General features: G+C 42.5%; 1 pseudogene; it reads left to right on the top strand.

The window, feature by feature from the left end:
* Positions 1 to 8,487: 8,487 nt before the first annotated feature.
* Positions 8,488 to 10,663, top strand: LOC125121174 (glucose-6-phosphate isomerase-like; annotated as a pseudogene).
* Positions 10,664 to 11,050: the final 387 nt, after the last annotated feature.

Here is an 11,050-nt window from a genome sequence, read left to right as displayed (position 1 = left end):
GCTTTTTTAAATAATTTATCCTTTTTTCTTTTTTTTGTCTTTTGTGTAGTTTTTTCAGAGCAAACCTCAGTCATGAAAACAGCCATCTACCATTTTAATTCCCAGAAATTGGCATGCTATATTAAATATACATGTATATATATTTGACATATTAGAGTAAAAAATATATTAAAATATATATTTGTTTTAAATTATATAGCTTTATTTCCCATAAATTGGCATTATATATTACTATATATAAACCATATTTTAAAATATATATATTATATTAACATATACATGTTTTTAATTATATAATACCTGAATTAATGTTCATAATAAAAAATTAAAATGAGATGTATATAAAGTAAATGAGAAAATCCTTTTTCCCATCCTTACATCCCACTTATTTTCATGAAATAATCACTGTTAATAATTTGGTATATTCCATTTGGCCTGTACATTTATATAGGTGTGTGTGTGGAGGTTATGTGTAATTTCATATGCACACAGTTTTTTGAAAACATAATGAAACACTGTATCCAGCTAGGGTCTCAGGAGACAGAAACCACAAATTAAATAGGGAAAGTTTATTATAAAGAATTATTAACCAGTAACAGGGCATTAACTACTAAGGGGTAAAGAGTACGCTAAAAGGATACAATAGCACATATAGGGAACAGCCACTACCTCCAGGGTTGAGGCCAAGCACACAAGGAAGGAAAGAATTTGGAAGAGACCCCAAATTATCAAGACTGATAATTGGGCTATATGGGAGAGTATGTGACAGTTTATGTCACTGGATGACAGTTTGCTGAGTTGCTGCCCATTGAAGAGGTGGCATGCAGGAAACTGGATGTACTAAAATGTTGAAGGGCTGATGATGCACCTTGCAAGGAAGCCACTGAGAATCTGAGAAGCCTCTCTTCTAAGGCAAATGAGAATCCTAAGTCATACTTGCTTCAGTATCATTTCCAGTGTCATTCTTGCTTTAATGAAAATGCACTTAAAATCACAGAATTTGGAATTGGAGTTGATCTTAGCGATATAATGCATACTCCTGGTGTTAAATGTGGTTGAATAAATTCAACATTTATCTCTGCTGCCCCTCCAAAGTCTTCTAAAAGGACAGTATGTTCAAAATGCATAAACCCATAAGACAGAGAACCTGGGTAGACAAATGACAGCAACCACATTTTGGAAAAGTGGACATTGACTTACAGAGCAGTAATTCACTAAACTATTGGTGGGGAAAGCCAGAGCAAGCCCATTTTTAGAGCCTCCAGGAAAGATCAGTGGTAGAGGTACTATATATCTCTGAAAGGGGCACTGTGAGTGAGATTAAAAAAAAGGAGGAGTTCCCATCATGGCACAGTGGAAATCAATCCAACTAGGAATCATGGCGGGTTTGATCCCTGGCCTTGCTCAGTGGGTTGGGGATCCAGTGTTGCTGTGAGCTGTAGTGTAGGTTGCAGATGCTGCTTGGATCTGGCCTTGCTGTGGCTGTGGTGTAGGCCGGCAGCTACAGCTCTGATTAGACCCCTAGCCTGGGAACCTCCATATGCTGTGAGTGTGGCCCTCAAAAGACAAAAAAAAAAAAAAAAAAAAGGAGGCATAGCTGAGGACAGGAATATCGTACTGAAATTGGGAATTAAGTGAATGTCAGAATTAGACACTGATAGCTCAGCCCCTTTCTGCAACTCAGCTCTGAGAATGCTACTCAAAAAGTACAAAAAGGGAGTTCCTGGTGTGGCTCAGCAGTAACGAACCTGACATAGTGTTCATGAGGACATGGGTTTGATCCCTGGCCTTGCTCAGTGGGTTAAGGATCAGGCGTTGCCATGAGCTGTGGTGTAGGGCACAGACACGGCTTGGATCTGGCATTGCTGTGGCTGTGGCATAGGGAGTTCCAGTTTGACCCATAGCCTGGGAACCTCCATAGGCAACAGGTGTGGCCCTAAAAAGAAAAAAAAGTAGAACAAAAGAGAGGAAAAATGTTAGAGAAAAAGGATAAGAAAGTTAAAAGTCAATTCAGGAGATCAACATCCAAATTCTAGGAATTCCAAAAAGAAAATCATGGGGAGAAAAATATCAAAGAAATAATTCCTAGAAAATATCAAAGAAAATGTCTTAGAAATGAAGAACATACGTTCCAGAATAGAAGACTCATACCAAAGTTAAAATTATTGTTAAATTTCAGAAACAGACTCATAGACTTTGAAAATCTTATGGTAGTTTATGGTTACCAAAGGGGAAAGTTTGGGGGAGGGATGTACTGGAGGTTTGGGATTGACACATGCACACTGGGTATATGGACTGATTGGCCAGTAGGGGCCTGCCATACAGCACAGAGAACTCTACCCAATATTCTGTGATAATCTATGTGGGAAAAGCATCTGAAAGAGAATGGACATGTGTATATGTATAACTGAATCACTTTGTTGTATAACAAATTATCACAACCTTGGAAATCAACTATTCTTCAACAAAAGTTTAAAAAATGAAAAAAGGAGTTCCCATTGTGGCTAAGTGGATTAAGAACCTGACATAGTGTCCATGAGGAGGTGGGTTCGATCCCTAGCCTTGCTCAGTGGGTTAAGGATCCATCCGGCTTTGCTGCAAGCTGCAGCATAGGTCACAGATGTGACCCAGATCCTTTGTGGCTGTGGCATAGGTGAGCAGCTTCGGCTCCTATTCAATCCCGAGTCTGGGAACATGCATGTGCTGCAGGTGTGGCTGTAAAAAGGAAAATAAAACAAAATAAATTTTTAAGAAGTAGACCTTAAAAAAATATTCAGAAAAATTGAGACAATTAGAAGGCAGAGGGAAAAGTTCTTGGTTGCCTGTGGGTTAATATTATGGACACCAGATGGCAGTAATACCTCGAAGGGTCTATATCCAAGATGGTATTTTGTTTTTTTCTTCATAAAATTTCATCTCTTTCCAAAGCATTAGAAAGAGGTAGGCTCAGTTTGAATTCTTTCCATCTATTCATGCTCTATCAGCGCTCACTCTGATTTCTTCCTAAAAGGCTCTGCTAAAAGGTCACCATTCATTCAGTCTGAAGGAAGGAAAAAGACTCAATTCTCTTTTGAAGAATGGCTTGTGTGGCTCTGAGGGGGGAAAAAGACTCTTAAGAGGATAGACTCTGAACCATATTTTGTGAACAGGAGGACCTCTATCATGCAAGGATTACAAAGTGTTCATTTATGCTCTCAACAAGTTTTACTGATGCCCATTTTATGCCAGGTACTGTGCTAGGCAGCAGGAATACCCCAGTAAAAAAGTCAGACATGGCTTTTGTCTTCACGGAGCTTACACTGTAAAGGGAGAAATATCCAATAAACAAGTTAAATCATATATGTGTCTGGGGAATTTGATAGAGGTCAAGGTGGAAGCAAGCACACCAGTTAGGAAGCTATTACAGCTGTCCAAATGGGAGGTACAGGATGACTTGGATTAGGGTGATGCTAGGGGAGAGAGAAGTAGGTGAATTCAAGATATATTGGAGGGTAGAGGTGACAGTACTTGGTCATTGTCCAGAGCAGATGTGTTAAGGTGTCCAGGTTGAGCAAGTGGCTAGGTGGATGGGTTGCCATTTTCTCAGGTGGAGAAAATGTGGAGAGAAAGAGGTTTTGGAGAAGGGGCTTGTGGTTAAAATCAAGAATTCAGTGAGGAATATTAATTAAATCAAACAGGTCTCTCTCCCCAGGCATTCAGATTCTGGTGGATGTCATCGATCCAGGCTAGGATGGAGTTTGCTCTGATTACTGCCCAGTAGAATGGCTTGGTTGGGAATATTTGTTTTAAATTGGCTCAGAGTTGGTGTTTATTAAGTTAAAAATTGCTTTTGCTCAGTCCCTCCCCTCTCCAGCAAGAGCAAAATCAGCTGAAATTTGCAGTGTTCCCCCACCCCCACCTCAAGGTAGGCCTTTGAGAGTTAAAGAGAACAGGCCAGAGCACCTTTTACATTTTGTTTTTTTGTACTCTGTTCAGAAATGGCACACAGTGTCAAAGACAAGAAGCTTCTAGAAAAGGCAAGACCAGTTGTTTTGGTGGCTCCTTGAGTTACGATGTACAGGTATACAGGTTAAGACCCTGACTGTGATTCTGAGAAGACAGACGTGAAAACTTCTTCCCTTGGCTCTGAGGATGAGACCTTTGTCTTATTTTGAACCCCACACAGTGCCTGATACACATGTACTCAGTAAATATATGTTGAATTGAAGCCACTCCGTCTGGACCAGGCTCCAGACCTGAGTTGCACTCTCCATAGGACTTGAAATACCTCATATTACCTGTTTCCCCAAAGCGGTAAATGATAAGCTGTGTGCTGGAGGAGGTGCCTCTTCAGACGCCTCATGGCTTAGGACCACAACACCAGGTGTGTTAGAAAAGATACATTCCCTTCTTTGTTCCTATACCCCCTCTCTGGGAATATTTTGACACTATCAACACATTTTAAGACAGAATTTATTTAGTCTTTTTAGGGCCACACCTGCGGTGCATGGAGGTTCCCAGGCTAGGGGTTGAATCAGAGCTGCAGCTGCCGGCCTACACCACAGCCACAGCAATGCGAGATCTGGGTCGCATCTGCAACCTACACCACAGCTCATGGTAATGCTGTATCCATAACCCACTGAGTAAGGCCAGGGATCAAACTCTCGTTCTCATGGATACTAGTCAGGTTCATTAACCACTGAGCTGCAATGGGAACTCCTTAAGATAGAATTTAAAATTAACTTAGCTCTGAACATCAGTGTTTTCATTTGTGATCTGGAGGTTGAGTAGTTCTATACTGTGTCCATAGTCAACAGTTGCCTCAGTCACATTATTTTTTTTTTCTTTTTTCTTTTTTTTGTCTTTTGAGGGCCACACCCATGGCACATGGAGGTTCCCAGGCTAGGGGTCTAATCGGAGCTACAGCTGCCGGCCTACACCACAGCCACAGCAACACCAGCAACACCAGATCTGCGACCTACACCAAAGGTCACGGCAGTGCTGGATCCTTAACCCACTAAGCGAGGCCAGGGATCAAACCTGCAACCTCATGGTTCCTAGTCGGATTTGTTTCCACTGAGCCACAACAGGAACTCCCATATCTCTTCTTTTTAAGCTGAAGTATAATTGACTTATAATGTTGTGTAAGTTTTTTTGGGTACAGCAAAGTGATTCAGTTACACACATACACACATACAAATCTATTCTTTTCTATTATGGCTTATTATAGGATATTGAATATACTTCTCTGTGCTATACAATAGGACCTTGTTGTTTATCCATTCTATATATAACTGTTTGCACTTGCTAGTCCCAAACTCCCACTCCACCGCTCTCCTAACCCCGTTCCCCTGGCAACCAGAAGTCTGTTCTCTATGTCTGTGAGTCTGTTTCTGTCTTTTAGATCAGGTCATTTGCATCATAGTTTATTTTTATATTTATTTATTTATTTATTTATTGCTTTTTAGGGCCGCATTCGTGGCATATGGAAGTTCCAAGTCTAGGGGGTTTAATAAGAGCTGTAGCTGCCGGCCTACACCACAGCCACAGCAACAAAAGATCCGAGCCAAGTCTATGACCCACACTATGGCTCATGGCAGCTCGGGATCCTTAACCCACTCAGTGAGGCCAGGGATCGAACCTGCATCCTCATGGATCCAAGCTGGGTTCGTTAACCACTGAGCCAAGAAGGGAACTCCCTTGTGTCATAATTTAGATTCCACATATAAATGATATCATATGGGATTTGTCTTTCTCCTTCTGACTTATTTTGCTTAGTATGATAATCTCTAGGATCATCCATGTAGTTGTAAATGGCATTATTTCATAACTTTTATGGCTGAGTAATATTCCTGTGTGTATGTGTGTGTGTGTGTATATATGAATTATAATTTCATCTAGATACATGCCCAAGAGTGGGTTTATAGGGTCATATGGCAACTCTATTTTTAGTTTTTTGAGGAATCTCCATACTATTCTCAATAGTGGCTGCACCGATTTGTGTTCCCACTAATAGTGTAAGGAGGGTTCCTTTTCTCCACACCTCCTCCAGCATTTGTTGTTTGTAGACTTTTGAATGATGACCATTCTGACCAGTGCAACATGGTACCTCATTTGTAGGTTTTTTAAAAATTTTTAATGATTTTATTTTTTTCCATTATAGCTGGTTTACAGTATTCTGTCAGTTTTCTACTGTACAGCAAGGTGACCCAGTTACACATACATGTATACATTCTTCTTTCTCACATTATCATGCTCCATCATAAATGACCAGATATACAGCAGGACCTCATTGCTTATCCATTCCAAAGGCATCTATTAACTCTCATTTGTAGGTTCGATTTGTATTTCTCTAATAATTAGTGATATTGAGCATCTTTTCGTGTGCCTTTTGGCCATCTGTGGGTCTTCTTTGATGAAATGCCTGTTTAGGTCTTCTGTTCATTTTATGATTGGGTTGTTTGTTTTTTTGTTATTGAGTTTTAAAGGCTGTTTGTGTATTTTGGAGATTAAGCCCTTGTCAGTGTTATCATTTGCAAATATTTTCTCCTAGTCTGTAGGTTGTCTTTTGTTTTATTTATGTTTCATTTGCTGTACAAAAGCTTCTAAGTGTGATTAGGTCCCATTTGTTTATTTTTCTTTCATTTCTATTGCCTTGGGAGAATGGCCTAAGAAAACATTTTACAACTCATGTCATAGAGTGTTTTGCCTGTCTTCTTTTCCAGGAGTTTTATGGTGTCATGTCTTCTATTTCGAGTTATTTTTGTGTACAATATGAAGGAGTGTTCTAATTTCATTGATTTATATGCAACTGTCCAACTTTCCCAGCATCACTTGCTAAAGAGACTGTCTTTTCGCCATTGTGTGTTCTTGCCTCCTTTGTCAAAAACTAATTGACCGTAGGTGTGCAGATTTACTTCTGGGCTCTCTCTTTTGTTCCATTGATCCATATGTCTGTTTTTGTGCCAGTACCATGCTGTTTTGAAGAATCATAGCTTTTTTTTTCTTTTCTTTTCTTTTTAGGGCTGCACTCATGGCATATGAAGATTCCCAGGCTAGGGGTTGAATTGGAGCTACAGCTGCTGTCCTGTGCCACAGCCACAGCAATGCCAGATCCAAGCCATGTCTGAGACCTACATTGTAGCTCACGGCAGTGCTGGATCCCTGACCCACTGAGCGAGGCCAGGGATCGAACCCGAATTAACATGGATAGTAGTTGGATTTTTTCTGCTGTGCCACAATGGGAACTCCAAGAATTGTAGCTTTTTAAATTTTATGCTTTCATACAGTTTAGAACAGTGCATTATACAGTCCTGTGGACATGAAGGAGTGGACTAGGAAAGCTTTAGTTTGCCCCACTAATTTGCATAAAATCCATCACCCTCTCCAGAATTATAATCATATGTAAAAAGAAAAAAATTATAAATTGTAAATGAGAGCATCTTTAGAAAACACTTTTTTTTTCTTTTTTTCTTTTTTTGCTTTTTAGGCTGCACCCACAGCATATGGAAGTTCCCAGGCTAGAGGTTGAATTGGTGCTACAGCTGCCAGCCTATGCCACAGCCACAGCAACAGTAGTTCCGAGCTACATCTGTGACCTACACCATAGCTCATAGAGACATTGGATCCTGACCCACTGAGTGAGGCCAGGGATTGGATACTAGTCAGGTTCGTTACCACTGAGCCATGAAGTTAACTCCCCAAAACACCTGTTTTTGTCTTTGCCTCGCCCATGGCATGTGGAAGATTGTGGGCCAGGGATTAAACCTGCACCACAGCAGTGACAGTACCAGATCCTTAACCTGCTGTGCCACCTGGGAACTCCAAAACATGTTATTTTTATTGTTACATAATATGTATTCCAAGTAAAAACAGTGCACTCATACCCAGAAGCAGTGCTCAGTTAAGGCAGGACCTCTAGCTTCCCCTTCTGGATGGATTGCTACCCTGAAGTGTTTCCAGCTAAAAAAAATCTGACACTCCCACTGCTCAAGAGATTTGTTAACAACTGTTGTTGAAGAGTGGGAGCCAAAGCCTGGCAAAGGATGCAGCATGCCCCTGAAAGCTGAGTCTTCCCTTCTCTGCCTCACCTTAGGCTATGTTGTTTTTCTGCTGTGGCCTCTATTCTGCATTTCCTTTTTCTTGGCATTAATATGTAGATTTAATGAAATCTCAACAAAGACTATAACTGGTTTCTTTTTTTGGAACATGACTTGATTTTCAGTTTCACTAAGAGTCATTACATGAGGTTGATCGGCTAAATAAATAAATAAATCAAAGTGTTAAAAGGGAAGACTTAGCTCTGGGAGTCAACCTATAAGACAGGCTCCAGTGGTCACTGGCTGCCTCCTAGGTATCACACCCTGTGTACCCTCCCCACCCCCCCCCCGCCCCCCAACTCGGAGTAGGTTGCTAGATAAGCTATAGAATGCTTCAGCATGTCCATTGCCACCTGCCACACTTCCTCCTTCATGCTCACCCTGGTGCATGTTCCCAGCCGCTCTCTCCATGACCACACTCACCCAGAACCTGCAGGTCAAGAAGCTTTGGGCAGGGTACCACAGGCATGGCTCTGACCTCAGCTTGCACAACCTTTTTGAAGGGACTGAGGAGTGCTCCAGCCACTTTTATCTTGAACCTCAACATCAACCATGGGCATATTCTGGTGGATTACTCCACAAACCTTGTGATGGAGGCTGTGATGCAGATGCTGGTGGACCTGGCCAAGTCCAGGGTATGGAGGTTGCCTGGGAGTACAGTTTCAGACATCAGCTTCACTGAGGATTGGGCAGTGCTGCATGTGGCCCTGAGCCACTGGTCAAACACCCCAGTTCTTGTGGATGGCAAGGATGTGATGCCAGAGGTCCGAAGGGTCCAGGGGAAGTTGAAGTCTTTCTTCCAGCGTATCCAAAGTGCTGAATGGAAGGGATACTCAGGCAAGTCCATCACGCATCAATGTTAGTATCAGCAGCTGTGACCTGGGACCCCTCATGGTGAATGAAGCCCTCAAGCCATATTCTGCAGAAGGTCCCCAGCTCTGGTTGTATCCAATGTTGATGGCACTCTCACTGCCAAAACGCTGGCCACCCTGAGCCCCAAGTCCTTCCTGTTCATCATTGCCTCCAAGACCTTCACTACCCAAGAGACCATCATGAACGCAGAGACGACGAAGGAATGGTTTTGAGGCAGAATATTAATTCAGGTAGTCAGTGTAGGAGCATGGGCTTTGATGTATTCTTTTATGTGGCTATTTATTAACATTTGTGGCTTAAGAGCTCCAGAGAGTAATATTCCCACAGGCCTCGTTTACTGTAGGAAGTGTACCTACGCCCACATGGACCTTAATCTCTAACCCACTCCTCAATTTATAGAAAAGAAATGAGACTGAGGAATGGTGACTCAGTCTAAGAGAAGAGAAAACAAAGAAACCATAAACCTTACGGGACATTTCCACCCCTAAAACCCCTATTGGACAAGGACTGATAGAGGTAAGTGGACAAGGCCAATGGGAGGAAAAACACATCTTTCTGGACCCCACGTTGGTAATCCCCCCATCTTTAAGGGATAAAAATCCATATAGGAAAATAGAGAAGGGGGCTCTTCTCACCACTCCTAGCAGCCCTGAGAGCTATTTGCTTTCCTGTAGTAAAGACTTTGCTTGCTTGCTGCCTGTGTGTTCAGGGAGTTCATTCTTCAACTGGGTGAACAAGAACCTGGATTCTGGTAACATCTTTCCAGCATTAGTTTCTCCTGTTGGCCAAGGATCCTTCTGCAGTTGAGAAGGACTTTATTGCCCTGTTTACCAACACTGTTAAAGTGAAGGAATTTGGAATTGACCCTCAAAAGATGTTTGAGATCTGGGATCAGGTGGGAGCTTGCTCCTTGCCGTGATCAGCCAGAGGATTCTCCATTGCCCTGCTTGTGGGATGTGACAGCTTCAAGCAGCTGCTCTCAGGGGCTCACTAGATGGACCAGCACTTCTGCACAACACTCCTGGAGAAGAACGCCCTTGCCCTGCTGGCTCTGCCAGGTATCTTGTACATCAAGTGCTTTGGGGTGTGAGATGCAGGCCATGCTGCTGTATGACCAGTACATGCACTGCTTTGCTGCCTACTCCCAGCAGGGTGACATGGAGTCCAATGGGAAGTACATCATCAAATCCAGCAGCCGTGTGGACCACCCGACAAGCCCCATTGTTGGGGGGAGCCAGGGACCAATGGGCAGCATGCCTTCTACCAGCTCATCCACCAGGTTACCAAGATGATGCCCTGTAACTTCCTCATCCTGGTCCAGACCCAGCATCTGGTAAGGATGGATTCACATCCCAAGATCCTCCTGGCAAACTTCTTGTCCCAGGCGGAGGCCCCGATGAGGGGGAAGTCAACAGAAAAGGCCTCAAAGGAGCTACAAGCTGTGGGAATAAGTCTGGAAGACTTTGAGAAAACTGTTGCACCACAAGGTCTTTGAAGAAAATCTCCCAGTGAACTCTACTGTGTTCACCAAGCTCATGCCATTCATTCCTAGAGCCTTGATTGCCATGTACGAATACAAGATCTTCATTCATGACATCATCTGGGATACCAGCAGCTTTGACCAGTGGGGAGTGGAGCTGGGAAAGCAGCTGGCTAAGAGAATTGAGGCCGAGCTTGATGGCAGCAGCCCAGTGACTTCTCAAGATTCTTAAATGCTCCAGGGACTCCTCCTCCCAATGCCAGACCCCCCAGGCTTGGGAACCTGACGTGGGGCTTAGAACTCTCATCCCTGTGGGAGAGCCTCTGTGATAGTTATTTTCCAGCCTCTGGGTTGCCTTCCAGGTGGGTGTAGAATTGCAAATAGCATGAAAGTGCCCCTCGTACTGTCTCAATGTGGCTTCTTTGTCTTTGGGTATAGGATATCTTTTTTGGTAGTTTCTGGTCTATTTTGTTGATGGTTGTTCAGCAGATGGTTATAATTTTGGTGTTTTTTTCTAGGAGTCTAATAAAAGTAGAATGTGTATATGGGAATTCTATGTATAATACAGGCACTATTTCAAATCAGTGTGGAAAATATTAGTTAGTAACTTGTATTAGGG

This window comes from Phacochoerus africanus, chromosome 2 (assembly GCF_016906955.1).
Source record: "Phacochoerus africanus isolate WHEZ1 chromosome 2, ROS_Pafr_v1, whole genome shotgun sequence".
NCBI lineage: Eukaryota > Metazoa > Chordata > Mammalia > Artiodactyla > Suidae > Phacochoerus > Phacochoerus africanus.
This window is presented reverse-complemented; position numbering and strand designations above follow the sequence as displayed.